Source organism: Herpailurus yagouaroundi, unplaced genomic scaffold (assembly GCF_014898765.1).
Source record: "Herpailurus yagouaroundi ecotype Mexico unplaced genomic scaffold, PumYag 180, whole genome shotgun sequence".
Classification (NCBI taxonomy): Eukaryota; Metazoa; Chordata; class Mammalia; order Carnivora; family Felidae; genus Herpailurus; species Herpailurus yagouaroundi.
This window is the reverse complement of record NW_024412411.1, coordinates 28,561,509-28,589,120: the sequence shown is the minus strand read 5'-3', so window position 1 is coordinate 28,589,120 and position 27,612 is coordinate 28,561,509. Positions and strand designations below refer to the sequence as shown.

The 27,612-nt window shown below is 36.9% G+C and overlaps 1 protein-coding gene and 1 long non-coding RNA gene across 2 annotated transcripts in view; one reads left to right on the top strand and one right to left on the bottom strand.

Moving 5' to 3' along the window:
* ARHGAP42 (Rho GTPase activating protein 42) overlaps positions 1–27,612 on the bottom strand; it is a 339,332-nt gene that overhangs the window by 249,993 nt on the left and 61,727 nt on the right. The window lies entirely within an intron of this gene.
* Positions 1,699–27,612, top strand: LOC121039468 (uncharacterized). The gene is made up of 3 exons (XR_005794815.1): positions 1,699–1,712; positions 14,017–14,021; positions 27,375–27,612. It is a non-coding gene; the product is annotated as an uncharacterized LOC121039468 (long non-coding RNA).

The window sequence follows — 27,612 nt, the reverse complement described above, 5'->3', positions numbered from 1 at the left end:
CTGCTTGCTCTGTATCTCTGTCTCAAAATAAATAAATAAACATTTACAAAAAAAAGAAGAAAAAGGCACAGTCAGTTCTGCCTGAGTGCATAGGGGAAGGCTTCTCACAAGAATCAATGAAAACAGAGACTTAAAAGATTTACAGCACACTAGGCATGGCCAAGTTTACAAAATGTACAGGATCTTCCAAAAGGCATCTTCTACCTACATATCCAACCACACCTATCCAGATTCACTCCAAGCTGGGGTACTGGTTAACACTAGAAACAAACATCCAGTCTCTTATAACTATGTTTATATTGTTATTCCACTTTCTAGATATACTCTTCTTCATGGTCTCTTTCAAGAATTCGCTCAAGCTCCCATTTCCTCCAAATATCCCTTCCTGATCCCTTCTAGTTTAGCATAATCTCCTCTTATATTTTCCACTCCATGCTGTGACTCGCTTGCTATGCATCCTCTATTTTACCTTTTACCCTATTCACCCTGTTTTAAATAGTGTAATAAAGGTAGGAAGTTTTATCATCTGCAAATACTATCCAAGTATTCAGCACCATTTCTTATACACTTGAGCTCACTTTTTCAAAGCATGAATCTCTGTAAGGTAGATAAATTATTTCAACTTTCCGGATGCCTTTCACCTTCCCTTCTCCTTACTCTTGCAAACACCTGATGTGGCTTTTCAACCACTGGTAAAATGTGGATTGTCAACTTTCCAAAAATAATAAGTAATAAAATGTTTTTCTATTTACAAGAAGCTTTGATATACATTCACAATAATGATAGCAAGAGTATTGATAAGATGTTTTATTATTTCAAAACTCTTACATATTTTTTCCTAATTCTCACACAAAACTATGAGGGCTGACACTCTGAAATTTAAGTACTAACTTAATTAGCCCAATGTCTAAGGAGAGCTGGACTCCAATCTGGACAGGTCTTCTACTCCCCAAATAGGACATTCTCTCTGCTACATACCACAGCTAATTCCCAATGACTAACAGGCACTAAAACCAGGGAGGGTGTGTCCTTTAACAACATCTAACTAAGCCTTTATCTGCTCTATAAACTCTAAAATAGTAAGACTCCAAGTATGGAACTATACATTAGAGCTAGCTATGCTCATTAGCATGGTATAAGGTAGCAGCAAACATACGTTAGATAGTCATTATGAAACACCATGCTAGAAGCCAAAGGACACACACAACATTCTTACACTTTCTAATGCCACAAGATAACTGAATAATATTCTAGGTGTTAAGCTTTTTGAAGGTAGATATATATTCTTCATCTCATTTTGCCCTTAGTGCCCAATAGAAAGCAGACTCAAAAGAGACCAGAGGGACCAGAAATACAGAAGTGTACACCAATGTGTTAATATAAAAATCCACTATAGATTTTACTTTACTGAAAAGCTTATGGCATTGGGAACATACATGAGTATAAATGGAAGCCTTAACTTACTAAAAAGTATACTGAACACTACACAGCAGAATATTCAAGAAATTATCCACTAGGCCTGGGTTTTTAACACCTGCAGTTATGTTTTTAGTGTTCTCTCTGAGAGCCACAAATGTCAGACTGATAGATGGAGAAAAGTCAAAGGAAAAGAACACTAGGTGTGGTCAAGTATTATAAAAATGCAATGAGAACTTGTCAATAAAAATCATTTCTATGGCTCTCATCTAAACAAAGTTTTAAATGCCCACTTTGTTATTTCCCTATTTACATAAATGGGTAGAAAATACTGGTTGTCCAATATTAACAGTTAAAGAAAAGTCTTCATAAAGAAGGTCCAGGACAAAGCTTAGTACTACTAGTCACTCAATATATGTATCTTGAGCTAAAGTGAAAATGAGTGACTTACAGAAATGGGATCAAGCAATTTTCTTTCCTTGCAGGCCTTGAGAAACGCTGTTGCATGTAGCAATAGCCATGTTCACAGGAGGTCACCGAAGACAAAAATCACAGAGGGCAATGGGGCACTGATGCCGTTCTTCATCCCTCTGGAAATGCAAAAAGAACAGACTACTCTCGGCCACTAAATTAACTTGCTGTATTTGCGAATGGAACAACATTGCTTTGGCACTGTAAAGTTGGCCTAGCTTTAGATGTCTTCATTCATTTTTATGCTATGTGTGTGTTCAGGGTATTATTTCTGGATCCTGTTTTGGATAAATGTACCTTTGTGGTAGGCAGTGTAAGTCAAAGCATGTTTTCAGTGATAAAGTCTTATGTGATGAATATTGCTCAGATCTGGGAAGAAGTCCTTCATTAGAATCCATCATTCTTTCATGTCATGAATTAAGTGTGCACATGAGTGGAACAGATATGGTCACCAATCCTGGGACCTCCACGTACTGCATGCAATGTGTCTTAGAGCAAGCACTTAGCTTCCCTGAATCTCAGGTTCTACATGTACAAAAAAAAGATAGTAAACCCTTGCGAGACTGTCATGAATATTACACAAAACTAGCTTAGCACAGTGTCTGGTACAGAACAGAACAAACTTGAAATACTGGTTCTCAACAAATGTTAACTATTAAACCACTATTTACTAAGATGGCAAATGCAGAATATGAAATATTTTCATTGTAAGCATAACACATTTAGTCTGTGAATTAAATTACTATCTTCAGGACAGCTTCAGTGAAAAAAAATAGTGGTGCTGACCTCTAAGACCAGTTTGTAATCCCATAAGTGATATGTGTCTGGCAAGTAGCTCCATAAGATTCCAACCTAAAAACAAACAGGAACCAACAGTTGGGCAGATTTTATCCGCAGTTTCAATAAAGCTACAAATTCCATGAAAATTAAAAATGAAAACCCACAAAGGCTTCACTGCTACTAGAAGTAAAGTTAAAAATAGAAAGTTCAAAGTATGAAGTAAACCACCCATCTTTCTACCCTGGGGGAAAAACTTGAAAAAGGAAGGGTAAGGAAACAATGGCACACTGTAGTTTCTCAGGATTCTCTCCCTTCCTCAATAAGCATTCCTTTGCTGCCTTTGACTTTTCTCTTCCTCACACTCACACTTTCCTTTAGTATGATTAGTCCTCAGTCACCTTGTTTTACCCCAAAACTTGTTTTCTTTCAAAAAGTACCGTACATTGGGGCACCTGGGTGGCTCAGTTGCTTTAAGCAGCCGACTTCGGCTCAGTTCATGATCGCATGGTTTGTGGGTTCAAGCCTCTGAACAGCTCAGAGCCTGGAGCCTGCTTCAGATTCTGTATCTCCCTCTCTCTCTGCCCCTCCCCCACTCATGCTCAGTCTCTGTCTCAAAAATGAATATGTTAAAAAAAATTTTTTTTAACTACTGTATATTTATATGCAGGAAACTCCAAAGTGGGGGTTTAACTCTGAATGCTGCACTTCCAAGCAAAATTGAATAAAATACCCCCCGCCTTTTTTTGATTTAGGTAAAAAACACTGACATGGAGAACTTTGCAGGTTTCCTAAGCTTCCCAGCAACACAGGATGTCCTGGCACATTTTCCTGGTCTACTATCCCACCCATACCTCTCCCTAGTCCAATCACTCATTTCCTACTACTTGCCAAGCACCTACAACTTACACTCTTACAGATACAGCAACAGTGAAGTGTTTTAGTGTTCCACCCTCACCTCCAGCCCACTTTTCTTTTGACTACCTGAAGTATCCTATCTATCGAAGATAATGACTCAGGAAGAGTATTTAGTGTTACCTTACCTTTCATGTCACACAGCAGCCTATTGCTAATTCTTAAAGCTTACTTTTTCAATCAGCACCTTCTTGATATTATATACCAACACATTTGTGATAAAATTGGACTAGTTAAATTACCTTCTTAAAGCACCACATGAGTTGTTACCTACTATGCAATTCAAGCATATCATCTTTCTATTAGGTTTTTCAGGACATCTTTTTTCTCAAACTTCTTTACATCCTCAAATATGCCTTGGCCAAACAAACCACTCTAAACTTTAGTTCTCTCAACATCCATGAAGTCATTCCCCATGTTGGAAATATTCCTTTGCTTTCTGTTAATGACCTTCAAATGTCTTCAAATACAGAGGTACTCACAGCTCTGCTGTGAAGCTTCATCATACCTCGAAGAACATCTGGCTATACTTGAAGATGAAGCATGTAGCTCCCTTCAGTCTTTTTGAAGCAACTTTAAGACCCACCTCTCCAGATTAATCTAAAAGCCACTCTAAATAATCCAGTCATAGCAACACATCTGCTGGTTTACAGATATCAAATACTGACATGCCTTATCATACACAATAGTATGTCAAGAGTTCACAAAGCCATGGATAATTTTAGTGTTATGTTCTTGGTGTTGTAACTTTTACTAGAAAACTGGGGAGATAGAACCTCAATAGTTTTATCCTCTTTCACATATTTTTGAAAGTACATATTGTGAGTAAACCAAGAGTCATGTGAATTAACTTATATTTTGTTACTTCCATCAAGGCAGCCAGTTCGGGCCATGTCCTCAGACTGAGGGTATATTTTCCCCTCCTCTAGTAGAAAATTTTGAGAAGTATTACATTACTGTCATATACTGCCTTTTTGATGTCTACTGATATACTGTACAAGTTTACATTCTATTATTATTACATATTTGTGTCCAAGTCCCATAACCTTCACCAAACAGCAAGCCTGTGGAGGGCAGAGAATCTCTCTAGTTTTTACTGCAACCAGCACAGAGTCTTGAAAATAGGAAGTTAACAATAAACACATTACAACGCATGAATTCAAAGGATTTAGGAAAGGTAAACTAAGGCTTTTCCAGGACTGGCAAAAATCAATTCCAGATAAGAAATGATTTAGTCACAGACTTGCCTCTAGCTATAAAGGGTGCTAGGAGGAACAGAGAAAAACCAGAGCCCCAGCAAAACAACATACCTAATGATCTGAACATCAAATCAAGTACAAGAAATCTGAGAAGCCACAGAGAACAGATACAAGATTCTTTCATTTAAGATCTTTTGGCAAGCTGGGCAAAAAGCAAAGCAGTGGAAACTGACAAAACCAGTCCAGATATTTTAGGTACTAACCTAAAATCTCACCCTTGTCTTAGAAATCCAACTCTAAAAATGATTCTGGTGGTCTAATCAAGCTTGATGAGGAGAATATTCAGTTAAAAAAAATTAAAAGTTCCATAAACTTAAATCATTAGAGAAAGCTAGCACAGATTCTTATTTCCTTATATCATTTTCTAATACAAAGAAGTCCTATTAAAATATCAAGAGCAAGATTTTGATGTCAGGCAGCCTACTAGCTGAACTCTCAGTTTTGTTTTGTTGAGAGGGTACTTAAGCTCTTCAAGTTTCAATTTACCTACCTGCAAAATGAAGATAATAATATACCCTACTTCATAATGACATACATGCAAAGGGCTCAGCATAGCACACAGTAAGAGCTTGATAATAGTAGTTACAATTATGAAAGCTAATTTTTCAGGAGGAAACCAATGACAAGCTATAGTTGGGTCTTGGATACTAAACCTACATTAAGCTCACCTCTCAGGATTTAAGATAATGCACTATTACATGATAGCAGCAAATTTAATGTAGCCCAAGTACCTGCTGACCAAGAAAATACTAAAGTGACAACAAACATCATTAGTCAAATTGTCTCTGTTCCAAAAGGTGAATTTACAATTTACTTAAGTGCATTTTCCCATCAGCTGTTTAGCACCATACACATTAATGAAAGTTATAAGAACACATATATTGACTCCAACGACAGATTATTAAAAGTTCAAATTATTGTCTCAGTGGTTAATAAATTTCTGCACATTCCAGCATTCCTTAAGAAAAGCATTCCTGGACTGAATAATGAACTGTGTTTGACCAAGTGAAGAAACAAGCTAATGTACATGAACCTCTAAAGATTTTGACAACTTTTCACAACTGAAATTGAGTAACAAGTTTAAAATGTGTGCATAGCATAAATGGCTAGCTATGTTTGTGACAGCGTATTTGGGTTTTTCACTACTGTATTTTTATTGATTTTCTTTGGTTAAACAAAAGTGTATAATATGTAATATCATGGCTATAAATGAACAATACAGTTATGGCAAAAGAAATTTTTCCTATAGTTATATGACTAACATCCTCTTAAAGACTAGAAATATTTTATTATGAATAGTAATTGAAAGGCAAATACTTAAGCCTCTGTCTTAGACGAGATGTGTAAGTATGCTGGCATCATGGCTGGTTCTTCCAAAAAGAAATAGAAAAGAACGACTCTGTAAAACAGGGTGGAACTTGGGCTGCCAAGAAATTAAAGGCACAAAGATCATTATTTTCCATGTCCACAATGTTTTTGTAAGTTGCTTTCAATAGACTTGTTATCCTACATATTTACAGACCACTTTTCTGCTATCTTAACCCATTTTGAAACTCTAAAGCTATTTTTTCAGACTATTTCAAGAAAACTACATTTTAACATATTAGACTCCATTGTGCACCTTTAAAGCCAATCCCCCACTTACCCCATCTTTAAGGTATTACAAGAGACCATTTTTATAGGATACACTATTTTACTGTTTTATTCAAAATTCCAAGTATTCTGTTTTTAATAAACTGATTTACTACAGTCATTTACCACCTTCGATACACATGATGAGATTTTTCAAATCATATGTATACCCCCTTATCTCACTAGAACCCTACTGTGGAAACAGACTGAGTAATTATCTCTATTTAGCAGATGAGGAAAGTAAGGCCCAAAGTTAAGTGACTTACCCAAGCAATAGAATGAGGGCTGGAATTTGTACAGGCCAAACTTCTTTCTATACTGCTTAAATAAACATTCCTCTTACACCTATAATTCTACCATACAAGGCATAACTCAATAGTAAACAATTGTTTTAAAACAGGATCATTTACAATTTTCCTTATTTTCTCACTTAAAAAAATCCCTCATCCTTATACCATATCTCCATTAGGTAACTATTTTAACTGCTGGTGTACATGTTATTTACATGGAATGGTCATTATAAAAATGCCTAAGTGGTTTGAGGAACATACACATCATGTTTAAAATATCGTTTTATTTTATGTGATTATGTTCATCAGAAAGCATAAAGATGAATCTCAAATCTTTTATTTCAAAAGAAAACTCATTCACATAAATGCCATGCTGTTTGAGTTACCAGCATGCATACACATCAATGATCTGTACAGTCAGCAACTGCCTGCTGTGATTCTAAACAGCTAAGACATATTTAGCCACCAGAGCGGAGGAATTCCAACTGTGTCAACTTGTGCAACTACTTCTGGCTTTGCAGCTTCCCACATTCTGGAAGGCACATTGTCTGTAATTATTTTATTGCTGCAAATAAAAGGGACTTCTCATACAAATGACACACATGATTTATGCCAGGTTTTTATTAGCACATAGACAGTCCATGATTAGTTCACCATTCAATTCAGAAACTTAAACATATATGTGGTTTTCAGGTCCTCTGACCTGATATTTTTGTCTTCTTCAAAACTTACTAATGTCAGTTCTTCAATTGATAAAAATTTAAGATGATTTTTATATATCACTGTTCATATGTTCTAAGATGCTAAATTATTTTTAAAAAGATGTTAAATTATTAAAAATTATTTTCAAAAAGCTCACCATCCAATTTTCAAGATATTAAAATACAGAAACCGTACAACTTTGATTCCATGAATTACTATGTATCTTTATCTTTTATACTTTGCTTGGTCATATTGAACAATGGCATCATTCAGAGCATTTGAACTGTCAGGTAAAGGAAAGCATTATCCCTAACCTCAAGAAGCTAATAGCCTAACAAAATAAATAGCACACAAGGCACTACTTCAATTGCCTTCTCCTATCTCTAAATACCAAAGAAACCTAAAACCATGAAGAGCCTGTTCTAGAAATATTGTCTGTGTTGTCCCTAACCATTATGACAGGGGGAAATAAATCCATTCTCTCTAGCTTAACTTCTTATTCCTTGGCCATTTAAAGGACCAGAAGCCTTTATTCAGGCCACCTAGTTCCTTGGGCTTATTTCTGGCAGAGGATCCAAGCTGAAGGGGCTACCAGCAGCTGTGTGCAAACCCCCACTCATCCCTAGAAATACTGAAATAGTGGGACTGTGGGCAATATTTTAACAAGGGCTCTCCAGATAACAAACTAGATAATTAGGCACTAGAGTTTCTATTTTCAGGCTGGAAATTCTTAAAGAGTTATACAACCAAAAAACGAAGTTGTGCATACTGTTCCTATTTGCTCCACAGGCTCCCTGACCACAATTTTTGAAGTATAGAAAATTCTCTATAATCTAAGATTCACATTCAGTTCCAATGCTGTGCAGTGTAGGGAGCCAGATCATTGTGATTCAAGTCAGCAACTTTTAGGATAAATGAAGTTTGTGCACTAGTTATCACAGGTCTGTGGTAGGGGTGGGGCAGGGTAACCACTGTTCCAGCTAATTAATTTAATAACTTAAAATTACATCAGAATAGTGAAGGGTTTGTGTAAACAACCCTGAGAATCCCTAGAAATCATGCCTGTGAATGATTAATATCTACTATAATAGCAACATGACAAAGAATTACAGTGAATATCAGACTAACTTACCATGAAAATTGTTAGATTTCAATGAAATTAAATTTTATATTTCTTTAGTCACATCCTCTCAAACCAAGATAATGAAGAAGTATTGAATAAGTAGAAGTCTTTGGGATTTTAGCTTTATTGAGTAGTAAACCTGATATATAATCAGCATATCACTTACATATAAATGGGATTCTCAAGGACTTAAAAGATATTTTTCCTAAATATCTTGACTATTATCCTGCAAACAAATCTGTGCTATGGATTTGTATTACCTATGGAAAAAATCCTTAGTGTAAGCAAGAGTAAATTTTAACCCTGTATCAACTGCAAAGGCAATAAATCCTAAAATAATTAAATCCACATTAAAGAGCTTTTTATTGATAATGTTATGATTCAAGAAACAAAACAAAAGACTTAACAAAGTAGTTCCTTTCATCAAAACTTTACCACACAACGCTCATTTAATCAATAAAAAGGTAGGTATTAACTTCCTTATCTATGCAATTTCTACTTCTCTCAGTCTACAAAGATCCTACTTCCTATCATCCAGACAGTTTGGTAAGTAAGAACCAGAGTGAATTTGGAATGTCAGACTACTTGGCAGAATTAAAGACACTGAAAATGCAACTTTCCCTATCCACAGTCAAATAGATAGAAATGTTTGTGAACTTATCAAACCACTAAATTTAGAATCACCTACAAATTATTCAAAGTAGTGCAAGATGAGTTATAATAGTATACTAACTAGCTAAAAGCACTAAAGTGAGACATTACTCAAAATGAAATGCTTTTTCAAGAAGGATTGGTACATTAATTATCTAAACATAGTCTCACTCCCTTACTCCTTTCAGGTCTTCAAATGTTACTTTCCCAGTAAGGGCTTTCCTGACAACTATTCAAAAGCAGAGTCGCCCCTAAAGAACAGGCATATGCCCACACACTCTTCTATATAACCTCCCCATATTTATTTTCCTTAGGAGCATTTACCACTGACCTATAATACAATGCAGTCATTAATTTGTTTCCTCCAATTACAATATAATTTCCATGAAAGTACACATTTTTGCCTGTTTTGTTCACCATTTAACAAACAGATCTAGGCCTGATACATAAAAGGCACTTAGTTTTGCATAAACGAATGAAACTAAAAGGATATAGTAAGATCCTTAATAGCAGCCTTCTTAAAACAGGATATGTATATCCTGTAGTGGAGTAACATAAGATAAGCACTGCACTTTGTATTATTATTTTTATATGAAAACAAATATGTTATGGAATATTATGGATAAAGTAATTAAAGAACACTTAAAAGAAATTTTGGCTTTGTGGGAGCCTGGGTGGCTCAGTTGGTTGAGCGTCCAACTTCAGCTCAGGTCATGATCTCACAGTTCATGGGTTCGAGCCCCATGTCAGGCTCTGTGCTGACCGTTTGCTCAGAGCCTGGAGCCTGCTTTGGATTCTGTGTCTCCTTCTGTCTCTGCCCCTCCCCCACTCACGCTTTGTCTCACTGTTTCTCAAACATAAATAAATGTAAAAACAAAATGTAAAAAAAAAAAAGAAATTTTGGCTTTGTGATAGAATAGAATTATACATTGATTAGTCATATAAGGAAAGCGGCATAGGTGTTTAAAATTGGGTATATGTTTCCTCACCTCTCATTTTAGGAATTAATTTTGTAGGAATGTATGGAAAGTAATATGCAGGAACTAAAACATCACCACCAATTTTTAATACACCTGAAAGGAAACGTTTCCCTATTTTGCATTCTACTGTCAGGCAATTTTCTTTAGAGCTAACCTGAATCAAGTAATCGGAGATTAAAGTTTTCAGTTTATTTCCTGCAAATATGGAATTGAACTAAGCTAGGGAGAAAAGAGCTAGTGAGTAATCATAAACATAAACAAGTCTCCATTTGTAAGCACATGGGTGGAGCTACAGTCAGAGAAAGAAAATACCATGATTTCACTCATATGTGGAATTTATGAAAACAAAACAAATGGCAAAGGAAAAAGAGAGACTGAAAGACAAATCGAGAAACAGATTTTTTATCCAAAAAAATTTTTAATTTTTATTATTTCTGAGAGAGAGACAGAGAGAGAGAGGGTGCAAGTGGGAGGGGGTGGGGCAGAGAGAGGAAGACACAGAATCCAAAGCAGGCTCCAGGCTCTGAGCTGTCAGCACAGAGCCTGACATGGGGCTCAAATCCACCAACCAGGAGATCATGACCTGAGCTGAAGGCTGACTAAGCCACCCAGTAGCCCCAAGAAAAGATTCTTAATTATAGAAAACAAACTGATGGTTACCAGAGGGGAAGGAGATGGGAGCCTGGGTGATACAGGTGATAGGGATTAAAAAGTGCACTTGTGATGAGCACCTGGTGATGTACTGGAAGTGTGGAATCACTACAGTGTACATATGAAACTAATGAAACACTGTAAGTTTTTTTTGTTTTTTTTGTTTTTTTTTAAAAAGGAAACATGGCTTGAACTCAAAGTTCCTTAAAGTACCAGTTGGTTTCTGAGATGAAATGAGGACATCCTCAATCAAGCGCACGTTTTTAAAATCAAAATTAGCATTTGTTACACAAAAGATTTTTTTATTTAGTTCTTTCTTTCCCCAGGACAGATCTTAAACATGTCTGATTTCTAGTTTCAATTCCAAATTGATGAAGAGTTCTTTAATACTCTACTATCTACTAGTGCCCTTGTTCACAATGATTAGTAAAGACCAATATACAGATTTAACTACTATGGTTAAGTGTGCCAGGGATCTTACTAATTTGGTAAGAGAGCTTTTCAAAGCATCCCAAATTGACCAGATGAAATTTCACTTATACCCATTTTATCATGTGGTTGTAAGTAGTTCTAAAGGGAATTACCTCAAAGATTTAGAATTAAAATGCTCATCTCGGGGCGCCTGGGTGGCGCAGTCGGTTAAGCGTCCGACTTCAGCCAGGTCACGATCTCGCGGTCCGTGAGTTCGAGCCCCGCGTCGGGCTCTGGGCTGGTGGCTCGGAGCCTGGAGCCTGTTTCCGATTCTGTGTCTCCTTCTCTCTCTGCCCCTCCCCCGTTCATGCTCTGTCTCTCTCTGTCCCAAAAATGAATAAAAACGTTGAAAAAAAATTAAAAATAAAATAAAAAAATAAAATGCTCATCTAACATAACAAACATTTCTGCTTCATGGGACTTCAAAATATGCAGACTTTGGATTATCGCTCACATATAACCGGACAGAAAGTCAGAAGCTAAGGGTTGCAGTCCCAGTTCAACTGGCACTAATTTACTATAAGCATGTGTAGGAGCTAGCGTAGGGAAAGAAAACTACCTATAGTCTTGTTCAGAACAGCTGCCCTTCGCTTTTTGTTTCCTGAAGATATCACTAAGATATCCTCTAAAAGTTTTTCTTTTTTTTTTATTTTATTTTTATTTTTATTTTTTTTATTTATTTTTTTTTATTTAAAAAAATTTTTTTTTAACGTTTATTTATTTTGGGGACAGAGAGAGACAGAGCATGAACGGGGGAGGGGCAGAGAGAGAGGGAGACACAGAATCGGAAACAGGCTCCAGGCTCTGAGCCATCAGCCCAGAGCCTGACGCGGGGCTCGAACCCATGGACCACAAGATCGTGACCTGGCTGAAGTCGGACGCTTAACCGACTGCGCCACCCAGGCGCCCCTAAAAGTTTTTCTTTATCAAAGAAAGAAAGAAAGAAAGAAAGAAAGAAAGAAAGAAAGAAAAGAAAAGAAAAGAAAAAGGAAATAAAATAGAAATACTGGAAGTCTCGGGTTAAAGCAGACCACCAATGGATTTCTCTCTAAGCCTGGGCATGTCAGAACTGCACACTGTGGTTATAAGTACACATGTAAAATAATGCTTGCTCTAAACTTAGTTAAGAACAAAATAACAATTTTGGGATTAAAGTAAGTACTTCTCATACTAAATTACCAAAATTAATCTCTACTTTCACAATGGAACACCATGGGTAAAATGTCTTCACACAGAGAAATCTGCTTTCTAGGCAGCATGTTGGTAACATGGGTCTTCTAACACTTTCATTTAGGCTTGAAGCAGTTAACTGGTGTGCCATAATTCAAATTCTTTGTAACTGAAACAAGATGACAAGGAAGCTAAGGCCTTCAAAGTTCGTCAGTGTAGGCTAGGGCCTACAGAGAGAAGTCAAGGGATACATAAAGGTCAGTTACATGGTGGGCATGCTGTAACAGGAAATGGTCCATAAATAGAGTTCCCTTTATCCCACACACTTAACCTTCATGTGTCACAGCTTTTGAGGAGGCATCACATCATGATATATAAGAACAAGGCTCCTTTTTCCCTCTCTCATCACGCGTACTCTGCAAAGTGGCCTTATAGTCTGTCAAATAAGTCTGCTTTCCTATTCAAGCCCATCATGAAATTGGAATGAGAACTCATATCCTCACTCCAGAATAGCTATGCTTCATACAAACCCTGTCAGCTTTTGTCTTCTCAGGACACAGAAAATATAGTATAACCACAAGCACCCCCTTTATTCTACATATATATTTTTAATGTTTATTTATTTTGATCTTTTATGTTTATTTACTTTGGGAGAGAGAGTGCATGCAAGTGGGGGAGGGGCAGAGAGAAAGGGAGAGAAAGAATCCCTAGCAGGCTCCATGCTATCAGCACAGAGCCAGATGTGGGGCTCGATCTCACAACTGTGAGATCATGACCTAAGCTAAAATCAGGAGTTGGACACTCAATCAACAGAGCCACTCAGATGGTCCTCTACATATATATTTTAAATAATCCAGTAAATAAAGTTCCAAAGCATCACCCAACCTTCTGTCCAACTACAGTAGTCATGGAATCTTGCCTAGAGCAGCAGTCTGACACTGGACCACCGCAGGTACCAGTAGTCTACATGGCCAGTCCTTTATCTTACACTTTCTGGCCCAGCCTTCTTCACTGTCAGGAACCATTCCATATAAAACCCTGCAGTCTAGGCATTTTTCCTCTCCACTCTCCATTGTTTTGTCCCTAGAACAGAAAACTCCTAGATAGTGTTCTCAGCTTGAACAATATTATCAAACAGCAAAGAATAGTGCTATGGCAGGGGCGCCTGGGTGGCGCAGTCGGTTAAGCGTCCGACTTCAGCCAGGTCACGATCTCGCGGTCCGTGAGTTCGAGCCCCGCATCAGGCTCTGGGCTAATGGCTCAGAGCCTGGAGCCTGTTTCGGATTCTGTGTCTCCCTCTCTCTCTGCCCCTCCCCCGTTCATGCTCTGTCTCTCTCTGTCCCAAAAATAAATAAACGTTGAAAAAAAAAATTAAAAAAAAAAAAAAAAAGAATAGTGCTATGGTATCAGGTTTAAATCTTAGTTTCATGATTGACTAACTTTTTGTTACTTTGAGCAAATTACTTAACCTCTTCCTCACAGTCTCATTTTCTAAACATTAAAGAAAGCTACTGTGTAGTTCAGTGTTGGTGGGAAGATTAGAGAACTTCAGAACTCTAGTATTTCTTAGCTAACTATGTTTCTCTCCCTTCTATTTCAAAGGAAGAAACTGAGAGCATCATATAAGAATGGGAAGGATGGATGGTGACCAGTATATAACCTGATATTTTAAAAAAATGTATATGCATGATAAAATTTATAGAACAGAGACTCTAAAGTATAACACTTTAGTCCTCTAACACTTTCATTTAGGCTTGAAGCAGTTAACTGGTTAAAGTATAACACTGTAGATTTCATTGTCAGAAGGAACAGTTCCAGAAATTATACAAAAAGGATGAATACACACACACATACACACTAACTTTAGTCAGTCTGAAATCAGAAAAAAAAAAACAAAAAACAAAAAACACTGATCAACTTTAAGCATGCAGAACACCAAGTAATTGAATCTTAAAAAAAAAAAAAAAATTTTCTGTACATATGCAACACATCACACGTAAAATCTCAGATATTCACTGCTCTAGGTAAAAGCCTTCACCACCAGTGTTTTAAAAAGCTGCAGCTGGACTAGGGGTCAGATGGCACTCAGTAGTTTTGTATGTGTTGGGGGAAGGGTGTGTCAGGAATGAATGTGGTTATCAAGGCATTTCCAAGTAGGGAACCCTTGGAACAACATTAGAGTAAGGGTCATGGGAAAAGAACTTTTGCTCACCCTACTTCCTGGCAGCATTTTCAGTACACAAGCCATAAGCAATTCATATTTACAAGTGAACAAGAAAAGACGGGCTTATTAGATGACGGGGGGCAGGAAGATATATATACACAGATTATGTATTACTTACACTTCTAAAACTTTTATTTAAAAACTCTAAAAATTATTTAAAAGACTTAGCATATTTCAAAATATTTAATCCACACTGGTTTAATAAATAAATTGAGTTAGGTTTGAATATTCTTATTAAAGTCAATCACACAAATGAAATTCAAGAAAATAATCATGATGTATCTACTTTATCTTTCTCAGAAAAAAAATGCAATTTAAGTTACCTTTCAAAGTCATAGAAAAAATATTTCTCAGGATTTCAAATTTTCAAATCTAGAGTTCTTCACAAAACAAGATAGTTTAAGAACTTGGTGAATATATCCTGAACTTGTAAAATCGAAGAGCACTATAGGTACCAAAGGTCAATAGTTCCTCATTTTTTCAATCATTTTGTTAAAATTCACATACTAGAGTCGCCTGGGCAGGTCAGTTGGTTAAGCATCCAACTTCAGCTCAGGTCATGAGCTCACAGTTTGTGAGTTCAAGTCCCACATCAGGCTCTGTGCTGACAGCTCAGAGTTTGGAGCCTGTTTCAGATTCTGTGTCTTCCTCTCTCTCTGCCCCTCCCCTGCTCACACTCTGTGTCTCTCTATCTCTCTAAAAAGTGAATAAAACATTAAAAATTAAATAAATAAAATTCAGACTTGACATAACCAGTTAACAAATCTCAAATTATACAACTAATACAAGCTACCTTTTTTCTTTTTTATACACAATATAGTTTTATTGAGTTATTGTAGTTTCGATGAGTTAAGCATATGTCTCCTCCCATATGCTTCCCTGCTTCCTTTTTTAATATACTGATATATATTTTTTTCAGTTTTTATTTAAATTCCAGTTAGGTCTCATATAGTGTAACATTAGTTTCAAGTGAACAATCTAGTGATTCATTACCTACACACAACACCTAGTGATCATCACAACAAGGGCCCTCTTTAACAACTACCACGCATTTAAGCCATCTCCCAGCTCACCTCCCCTCCAGCAACCTAGGTTTGGTCTCCATAGTTAAGAGTCTGTTTTCTGGTGTGCCTCTCTCTCTCTCTCTCTCTCTCTCTCTTTGTTTTCTTTTCTTTTCTTGTTTTTTTTACAATCCAACTTTTTAAAAATGGACACTAAGATAATTCAACCTAACAGGAAAAAAAAAAAAGCCATTCCAAATCTATACATTACTATTCTGTTTCTTTCTCTTAATCCTGGTATTCTGGAAAATTATAAGCACTTTTCAAAAAGATCTCAAACAAGGCTTGGTTTAACAAACAGCTTAAGTTCTGAAGTACATGATTTCTTTATAACTATGGATTTATCAATGAGAGTGGCCTCCTGACTGCCTGTATGTTTGAGTGTTATTAAGCAGTCTGACAAAATATGGAGAACTGACCTTGCCATGGAATGCAACAGGCAGTTTCCCCCCTGCTGCTTCTTAAAGAAAAAGAAAACAAAATATTCAGACTTGAAATGTAATAACAGATTTCCACATATTCACTTTATTTATAACATTCCTACTCTTCACCTATCTTTAGGGGTTAGTAATTAGTAGTAGCAGTAATTCTATAACACTTTATCACTTTATGTAGGGGAATAGACTATTTATGAGCTTCACACACATTATTCTCATTGATAAAACTCATTACCTCCAGGCACCTGGGTGGCTCAGTCAGTAAGTGTCTGACTCTTGGTTTTGGCTCAGGTCATGATCTCACGGTTTGTGAGTTTGAGCCCCATGTCAGGAGGCTCTATGCTGATAGCTCAGAGCCTGCTTGGGATTCTCTTTCTCTCCCTCTCTCTCCCCACCCTCTCTCTCTCTTCCCCTCCCCCAAGTGCTGGCACTTGTGCACTCTCTCTCTCTCAAAAATAAATAAATAAGCACTTAAATAAATAAATAACCTCCTTACATAAAAACAGGTAAGACACCAAAAAGCAATGTTCTGATTAAACTTCAAAATGAGAAAAAAATACATATATATATATATTAGAATTACTGAATTACTTTTAAGTCTCCAAGCAAATGTCAAATACTTTACATGGGTACTCTTTTAAACCTAAAACAAAAATGGCACTTAGCTGTTAGATTCAGACTTAAGCACTTACCTCAGTAATCATAGTACTGTGGGGTTTTAGATGGACCAATCACTGAAATATAAGCATCTAACCTCTCCTTTTTGTTTCAATAAATTTCAGCTCTTTCCACATCTGAATGCCAAATCTATATTAAAGAAATGCCTCTTTCCCACCCACCTCCAGTTATTAATAGTCAAGATGGAGAAAATGTATGTAAATAATTCCCTCAAGCATTATAATTATAACCAAATTAATATTTAACATCAATAGGTTATAGGCTACCTCATTATTTCTACAACTGTTTATTTAATTACTTACAAATAATTTCTTATACCGAATATTCTCCTAAATCCCCATCAAGATATCCAAGAACATTTCATGTTGAACCTGCTTGGGATTCTCTCTTTCCCTGTCTCTTTCTCTACCTCTCCCCTGCTCATGCACTTTCTCTCAAAATGAATAGACATTTTTAAAAAATAAAATAAAATGTAATATAAGAATTCCAGATTCCAGTGCCCAGCATGGTGCTTGAGTATGGGCTCTTTTACGTACCCACCCAGTGCTAAAAATTGTACCAATTAGTGTGCCTATAAGCAGTGTTAGTATCATTAAGTACCGTTTAGTCCCAGTAAGAATAAAGATCGATTTTTTTATATAAGTTTCACAGATAATAGAGTTAATTCATTCAACAAATATTTAAGCATCTACTCAGGGCCAGTCACCTGGCCTGATATAGAACTTGTTCCTGAGAGTAAATGTTGAGAAAGACCAATGGGCCCAGATCTAAGCCCTGTGGCCAAGGCCACGTATGGATACTGTCAATGTACTGAATGATAGGACACCAACAGAAAAACAAAGAAGCACAAGCTTGGGTTAGATTAAAATGATACACACACCTCATATAGTAGTAGTTTTAATGACAACAACAACATGTAACAATCCCTGGCTAAACTCTGTACCATCTCATATCCTCACACCAACCCTACAAAAGCCTCCACAACAATAGTCTTCATTTCATAGAGGGAAAAAAGACCCTAAGAGAGGTTAAAGAGCTTGCTTCATCTGAATGCATTTGGGGGCAGAAGGAGGAGACATTCTTAAAAATGTTAATAGCCATATGACTATTCAACTAGATTAACAATAACTCTAATATCAAAAGCTAGTCCACATTCAAGTTTCCCCAATTACCTTTAAATTTTGTTTTCTATAAATTCTGCATTCACTTATGTCTCTTAGATCTCTTAAGTCCCTTTTAATAAAGAATGGTTCCCTGGTATTTTTTTCCTTCTTTACACAAGCCACTGACTCACTGACTAAACTAGCTCAGTTGTTTTGTAGTATGTTCAAATTTCTGGATTTGGCTGAGTGTTTCTTCAAAGTGTTGCTGAACTTGCTTCTCCATCCCTGGGGTTTCCTGGAGTCATAAAGTTATGGGTAAAGGCTTGATCAAAGGGAGGGGGTAAAACCCAGAATGTTTGCCCTGTCCCTTCTTCCTTTCCTCACAGACAGAACTGTTATTTTTACATATGCCAAATTGATGCAATATTTTTTATTGGAAAGTGACTAATTGCTTAGCTTATTATAACAATAAAACATCAAGATCCTTTCAGAGAAATTATATTGTCCAGGTCTAAGTGTTTAAAAATCACTCTACTCCCCACAAATGGTGCTACCAGGGGATGTATTTGTTTTTTATAGAAACTGAGTGAGAGAAAGAAAGAGTTTTCAGGGGGCGCCTGAGTGGCTCAGTCGGTTAAGCGGCCGATTTCAGCTCAGGTCACGATCTCGCTGTCCATGAGTTCGAGCCCCGCGTCGGGCTCTGGGCTGATGGCTCAGAGCCTGGAGCCTGCTTCTGATTCTGTGTCTCCCTCTCTCTCTGACCCTCCCCCGTTCATGCTCTGTCTCTCTCTCTGTCTCAAAAATAAATAAACGTTAAAAAAAAATTAAAAAAAAAAAGAAAAATAAATCACACACACAGACACACACACACACACACACACACACAGATAACTTCCCAGGCTGCAACCCCGTCTCTACAATCTAGTTCCAGTTTATCACATTTGGTAAGAGGTAACTCCATGATTTATCTACCAGACATTATTTGTGTGCCCAGAGCCCCATGATTTCTCAACCCAGGTTTATTCCAGGAAAGCAACTCAAGGGGATTTCCACCAATTTTTCCCTCTCACCAGAGCCATCCTCAAGTAACAATCAGGAAGCCCCCGGCATAGATCCACAAGGAAATTAAGAGGCTACTTGGAAAATGGAGAAGAATGAAAAGCTCACAAAGCTACACAAAATGGTAAGGTATTCTCTTATCCCCAATTCCTCTAAATCCTAATCAACTGTGGACTCAGGTTTAAAAAAACAAACAAAACCTTAGGTTGACTACAGTATTTCATCTCCCACTGCCCAACTATAGATGGCTCCCACTACAAAGAGGCCATGACTTTGGAAAAAATCTATCCCAGCTCTGAAAACAAGCCTTTCCTTTCTATTGTTTTCCTTTACCTTGATTTTTGAAAGCTGTATATATGGCTTTTCCACATTACCTATGTAAATGAAGACAGTAATTCAGTATATGAAACTCTTAAATGTCATATCACTTACCTTTACCCATTCCTTTGAACTTTACCCTGTGCTTTCATGTTTCTAACTCTGAAAAGCCCCTGTAAGACTGGAATTCATGCAGATTACTCCCTGAATAAGCAATGGAAGAAAAAATGATGTAAAATGACTTTGCTAGTAGAATCATTTTTGGCATTTCCTTTTCCAGAGTTTAGCAAGCCACTTAAGACATGCCAGATGCCAGAGACAAAAAGGGGGATTCCACTTACAAAAAGAGCCCAAAGTAGAAAGAGTAGGAATTCATTTACTCTGGCACTGGCTTAGCACTAAACCACAGACACAAATTAAAAGGAATCAAAAAATATTTATACGAGAAAAGTCAAAGCAAGATGGGAAATTAGAGATTGTTTTGTCAGGTCTAACTCTTCACCTTGAAGTGAGGATATAAAGCTCAAAGGGGTCAAGAATAAAGTTTCACACCCAGTGGCTTTTTTAAAAGCTATTTCACACTGTCCTTGATGTGCATTTCAATTTCACTTACTTTCTTTCATCACTGTGAACCAACTCCCTCTTGACATGGATAAGAACAATACATAAAACACAAAATTTCTATCTTTGCTTTCAGAACACAGTGGGAAAACTGCAAAGATTAGAAAACTGAAAACTTCAGTCTATGCTACTATAATGTCTTTCTATAATGTAACTTCAGTCATTCATAGGTAGCAGATTGGATGTGACAGTAAACTCACATGGGTTCAAGTATAATTTCTCCTTGGAACATGCTGAAATATTGTTTTCATTTTTTTAATGCCAGTATATTTAAATGTTCTACCAGTTTCAGGTGTACAATATACTGATTCATCAATGGATAGATCCATTACTCAGCACTCATCATAACCATACGCTTAATCCCTTTCACTTATATTACCCATCTGTTACTCACCTTTTCTCTGGCAAACACCAGATTATTCTCTAAACTTAAGGGTCTGGATTTTTGTCTTTTTTTTTTTATTTGTTTTGTTTCATAAATTCACATGACTGAAATCATATGGTATTTGTCTTTCTCTGACTTATTTCACTTAGCATTATACTCTCTAGATCCATCCATGTTGTTGCAAATGGCAGGACTTTATTGTTTTATAGCTGAGTAATATTCCATTGTATATACATACTACATTTTCTTTATCCATTCATTCATCAGTGGACACTTGGGTTGCTTCCACATACTGGCTATTGTAAATAATGCTGCAGTAAACATAGGGGGTGCATACATGTTCTCAAATTAGCATTTTCATTTTCTTTAGGTAAATACCCAGCAGAATTATTGGATCATAGAGTAATTCTATTTTTAACTTTTGAGTAACCTCAATACTGTTTTCCACAGTGCCTGCCACAGTTTGCATTCCCATGAACAGTGCACAAGGGTTTCCTTTTCTCCATATCCTCACCAACACTTATTGTTTATGTTTTTGATTTTAGTCATTCTAACAGATGTGAGGTGGTATCTCATTGTAGTTTTGATTTGCATTTTTCTGATGATAAGTGATGTTGAGCATCTTTTCATGTATCTGCTGGCCATATGCATCTGTTCATGTCTTCTGCCTATTTTTCACTGCCTTTTTTGTTTTTTGAATGTTGAGTTGTAGAAGATCTTTATATATTTTGGATATTAAATCCATACTGGATATACCATTCAGTGGGCTGACTTTTTCTTGTGTTGATGATTTCTTCACTGTGCAAAAGCTTTTTTATTTTGTTGTAGTCAATAGTTTGCTTTTCTTTCCCTTATCTCAGGAGATGTATCTAGAAAAATGTTTCTAGGGCTGATGTCAAAGAGATTACTGTCAATGTTTTCTTCTAGGAGCTTCATGGATTCAGGTCTCAATTTAGGTAATCAATCTATTTTCAGTTTATTTTTGTGTATGGTATAAGAAAGTGGTTCAGTTGCACTTTTTGCATATAGCTGTCCAGTTTTAACAACACTATTTATTGAAGAGTGTTTTTTTCCCATTGGATATTCTTGCCTTATCTGTCAAAGATTAATTCAACATAAAAGTGTAAGTTTATTTCTCAGCTGTCTATTCTGTCCCATTGATCTATGTCTATTTCTATGCCAGAACCATACTTTTTTGATTACTACAGCTTTGTAGCATACCTTGAAATCTGGGATTGTGACACCTCCAGTTTGTTCTTGTTTTTCAAAACTACTTTGGCTATTTGGGGTCTTTTGTAGTTCCATGCAAATTTTAGGATTATTATTTACTCTAGTTCTGTGAAAAATGCTGTTGGTATCTTGATAGGGATTGTGTTGAAGCCATAGATTGCTTTAGATAGTATGAACATGGTCATGACATTTGTTGTCCCAATCCATGAGCATAGTGTATTCTTCTGTTTGTCCTCTTCAATTTCTTTCATCAATGTTTTATAGTTTTCAGAGTACAGGTCTTTCATATTTTTGGTTAAGTTTATTCCTAGGTATCTTCTAATTTTTGGTGTAATTTTAAGTGGTATTGTTTTCTTAATTTCTCTTTCTGCTGCTTCATTATTAGTATACAGAAATAAAATGGATTTCTGTATATTGATTTTGTATTCTGAGACCTTAAGGAATTCACTTATTGGTTCTAGTTGTTTTTTGGTGGAGTTGTTTGGGTTTTCTATATATAGTATCATATTGTCTGCAAATAGTCAAAGTTTTAATTCTTCCTTACCAATCTTGATGTCTTTTATTTTGTTGTTATTGTTTTGTTGTCTGATTACTGTAGCTAGGACTTCCAGTACCATGCTGAATAAAAGTGGTGAGAGTGGATATCTTTGTCTTTTTCCTGATCTTACAGGAAAAGCTCTCCATTTTTACACCATTTCATGTTATCTGTGGGTTTTTCAGATATAGCCTTTATTATGTTGAGGTGTGTTCCCTCTACACCTATTGGCTGAGGCTTTTTATCATGAATGGATGTTGTACCTTTTCATATGGTTTTTATTATTTTTAAATTGTTTAATGTTTACTTATTTTTGAGAGCACATGCACAAATGGGAGGAGCAGAGTGAAGTGGCGGCGGGGGGGGGGGGGCCCGGTGGCGGGCAGAGGATTTGAAGTGGGGTCTGTGCTGACAGCAGAGAGCCTGATGCAGAGCTCAAACTCACAAACCTTGAGATCATGACCTGAGCTGAAGTCAGATGCTTAACCAACTGAGCCACCCAGGCACCACATTCATATGGTTTTTAATCCCTTCTCTTGATGATGTGATATATCATGTTAATTGCTTTACAAATAACAAACCACTCTTGCATCCCAAGAATAAATCCCACTTGACTGTGCTGAATGATTTTTCTAATGTATTATTGAATTTGGTTTGCTAATCATTTGTTGAGAATTTTTGCATCTATATTCATCAGAGATATTTCTTTTTTTGTAGTACCTGTATCTGGGTTTAATATCAAGGTAATGCTGGCCTCATGGAATCTGGAAGCTTTCTTCCTCTTCTATTTTTTCAAACAGTTTGAGAAGAATAGGTTTTAGCTTTTCTTTAAATGTTTGGAAGAATTCACTTGTGAAGCCACCTGGTCTTGGACTTCTGCTAGGAGCTTTTTGATTACTTATTCAAATTCATTGCTACTATAATTACTGTATTAAAATATTCTATTTCTTCCTGATTCAATTTTGGGAAGTTATGTATCTAGGGATTTAACCATTTCTTCCAGGTTGTCCAGTTTGTTGGAATGTAATTTTTCATAATATTCTTTTATAATCCTTTGTATTTCTGCAGTATTGGTTATTTCTTCTCTTTCATTTCTATTTGAGTCTCTTTTTTTATAATTTTGAGTTTTATCAATTTTATTGATCTTTTCAAAGAACCACCTCTTGGTTTCACTGATCTGTTCTAATGTGGTTTTGTTTTCGTTTTTCTAGGATTCTATTTCATTTATTTCTGCTCTAATCTTTATTATTTCCTTCCTTCTACTGGATTTGGGCTTTGTTTGTTCTCCATTTGTTCTTCTTTAGCTCCTTTAGGTTTATTCTGTGAAATTTTTCTGGCTTCTTGAAGTAGGCCTGTATTGCTATATACCTCCCTCTTAGAACAGTTTTTGCTGCATCCCAAAGATTTTGAACCATTGTGTTTTCATCTTCATTTTCTCCATGTATTTTTTGATTTCCTTCCTAATTTCTTGGTTGACCCATCCATTGTTTTTAGCATGTTTTATATATATGTTATATACCTCCATGTATTTGTGTTCCTTCTAGATTTGTGTTCCTTCTAGATTTGTTCCTTCTAGATTTTGTGATTTATAGTGTTATAGTGTTGTGGTCATAGTATGATTTCAATCTTTTTTTTTTAACTTGTTGAGACTTGTATTGCCTCCTAATATGTGTCTACTCTGGAGAATATTCCATATGCACTTCAAAAGAATGGGTACTCTGCTGTTTTTTGGATGGAATGGTTTGAATATATCTTTAGATATATCTGGTCCTATGTGTCATTCAAAGCCACTGTTTCCTTGTTGATTTCTATCAGGATCTATCAATCTAATGATGTAAACGGGGTGTTAAAGTACCCTCCTACTACTGCATTACTGCCAGTTTCTTCTTTTATGTCTATTAGTAGTTTCCTTCTATATTTAGGTGCTTCCATGTTAGGTGCATAATATTTACAACTGCTATATTCTCTTGTTGGGTTGTTCCCTATATCATTATGTAGTAGTATTCTACTTTGTCTCCTCTTACAGCCTTTGTTTTAACATCTATTTTGTCCAATATAAGTACTGCTATGCCAAGCTTTCTTTCACTTCCATGTGCATGATAAATGTTTTTTTCTATCTTTTCACTTTCAATCTGCATGTGCCCTTAGGTCTGTAATGAATCCTTTGTAGACCATATAGATGGGTCTTACTTTTTTATCCATTCCATCACCCTATGTCTTTTGATTGGAGCATTTAGTTCCTTCACATTTAAAGTAATTATTGAGACGTATGTATTTATTGCCATTTTGTCACTTATTTTACAGTTGTTTTTGTATTTCTTATCTGTTCCTTTTTTTCTTCCTTTCTTCTCTCATGTTTGATGGCTTTCTTTAGTAATATGCTTGGACTCCTTTCATTTTCTGCATATTGTATTACCAGTTTTTGATCTGTGGTTACCATCTGATTCACATATAACACCTTATTCATACAGCAGTCTATCTTAAGTTGATGGTTGCCTATGTTTGAACCCATTCAAAAACCACTAAATTTTTACTCCCCCCACTCACATTTTAGGTATATGGTGTCATACTTTACATCCTTTTACTTGTGAATCCCTTGACTGATTTTTATAGATATGCTTGATTTTACTGCTTTTCTGCTTGCAACCACCATACTGAATTTATAAGTGATTAATCTACTTTTATGTTTATATGTACCTGTGAATTTTTTTTTTCCTTTGCTACAGTCTTTACTCCTGCTTAAGGTCTTTCCTTTCCACTCAAAGAATCCCCTTTAATATTTCTTTTTTTTAAATTATTTTTTAAAGTCATTATTTTAATTTATTTTTACATTTATTTATTTTTTTGAGAGACATAGAGCACAAGTTGGGGAGGGGCAGAGAGAGAAGGAGACACAGAATCCGAAGCAGGCTCCAAGCTGTCAGCACAGAGCCCAACGTGGGGCTTGAACTCACAAACTGTGAGATCATGACCTGAGCCAAAGTCAGACGCTTAACCGACTGAGCCACCCAGGCACCCCCCCTTTAATATTTCTTGTAGGACCAGTTTTAGTGGAGATGAATTCCTTTTACTTTTGTTTGTCTGGGTAACTCTTTATCTATTCTTCTATTCTGAATGATAATTGCGCCAGGTAGAGTATTCTTGGTTGCATGTTTTCTCCTTTCAGCACTTTGAATATATCATGCCATTCCCTTCTGGACACCTTGAAAAAATCATTGAAAAATTTCCACTGAAAAGTTAGCTGATCTCCTCATGAGGTTTCACTTGTAAGTGCCCGATTTTCTCTTGCTGCTCTTAAAATTCCTTTTACCACTACATTTTACCATTTTAATTATTATATGTCTTGGTATAGATCTCCTCGGGTTAATTATTTTGGGGGGGTTCTCTGTACCTCCTGGATCTGGATGTCTGTTTCCTTCCCCAGATTAGGAAAGTCTGCATCTATTCTTTCTTCAAATAAACTTTCTTTCCCCTTTTTTCTCTCTTCTCCTTCTGGATCCCTATAATGTGAATATTATTATTACACCTGATGGGTCAGTGAGTTCCCTTAACCTATTCTCATGTTTTATTATTCTTTTTTTCTTTTGCCTGTTCCATTTGGTTGCTTTCCATTACTCTGTGTTCCAGCTCACTGATCCATTCTTCTGGGTTCTCTGGTCTATGATTTATTATATCTAGTATATTTTTTAAATTTCAGTTCTTGAGCTCGTCATCCCTTATTGCTTCGTTTTTATGTTTTCTCTTTCTTGAGGTTCTCCCCTCTTTTCTAAAGTCCTATATCTTTATGACTATTACTCTGAATTATCTATCTGGCACATTACTTATCTCTATTTCACTTAGATGTCTTGTGATTTTGTCTTGTTCTTTCATCTGAAAGATATTCCTCTGTCCTCTCATTTTGTCTCTCTGTGACTCTTTCTATATTAGGAAAGTCGGTTACATCTCTTCTCTTGAAAGTAGTGACCTTATGAAGAAGAGGTCCTATGGTGCCCTGTAGTCCACTGTTTACCAGAACCTGGCACTACAGGGGTGTCTCCTATGTGTGTTGTGTGTGCCCTACTGCTGTCGTTCACATGTGTTTACCTTCAGTCATCATCTGCAATGGCTCTCTTTGCCTATTGTGGGTAGGGCTTGGTTCCTGTGCTGTTAAGTAGTGAGTGTGGGGCCAACTTGGGCTTGAGCTGGGTCAAATGCCTGCTCTTGGCTCATTTGCCAACACTGTGGTTGCACTGAACTTCAGTGTACTCTCCCTATATTGTACCCAAAGAGATTTTCATTGGTGAGTGGGGCCTGCAGTCAGACAAAATGTCTGCCCCCAATCTTTCTGTTGGGGTTGCAGTGACCCCAAACTGCCAGTCTCTATGTGCTATTCCTGTGAGGTTTTTGCTGATGGCAGGTCAGTCAATCAGATCAGATGTCTGCCCCCAACCCACTGCTGGGGCTGCAGTCAAACTGGTGTATGTGGCTACATTCCCCTCCGCCCAGGACACCAGTTATTCTGGAGTGGTGTTGGCCACTGCCTGGGCTGCTTGAACAATGCCATACTTGTGGCACCACTTTGGATGGACTCTGCTGAGTGAAGCAGATTGGACAGGACAATCTACAGAATGCAGGAGTGGGGTACATGGTGTTAGCAAGGTTTTACACTATTCTGTATCTGGGAAGAGACCTTGAAAAGTGACTCCTGCTGAGTAGGGAAGGTTTGATGGGGTGGAATATGCCTGAGTGGGGTTCACTGTTAGCAAGCTAGATGGAGTGTCATGCAGGTATCCCTCTACATAGGCTGGGGGGACCAGCAAACGAAAGGGGACCCACCAGCTCCCCTGCTCTTGGAGAAGTCTCCCAAAGATCCCTGCCCCTCCTGTACATGCGAAAGACAATCAAATAAATTACCTTCCTGTATACTCTAGATGCCTCTCAAACTGTTGCTTCAATGTTGTGTCTTGGCAAGTTTGTTATGCTGTCTTTTTAAGAGCAGAGACTTGCTCTCCCCGGTATCTCACCGCTGCGTCAGTGCAGTTAGGCATCAGCAACTTAATAAGAGGAGAGAGAGGGCCCCTGCTCTTGGGCACCCGCAGGAACTTACTCCAGCTCCAGACACACCATAAACACTTTCATCTAACGGAAGATAAGCTGTGAAATCGGATTTCTGAACCACAAGACACTTGTGTAAAAACTGCATTCCATGCCAGGCCTGAAGTGTTCCAAAGCTCAGTTCGCTATCAGCATCCCAGGTGGTGCAATTAATAAAGAGCTAGCGTGGGGCCACTGGCACAAACAAGGCAGCTCCTTAGAACCTGAACTTCCTATTTGTTCCATTCCTTGGGTAGATAACGCCTGTTAATTACTCTGGAGGTTTTGTTAGAACATTCTATCTGGTCTCGCTGGATCAAGCTCTCCTCTCCAGATCGCCCTATATGGGGAACTGAAAATAATCCTCGTTTCAATAAAAT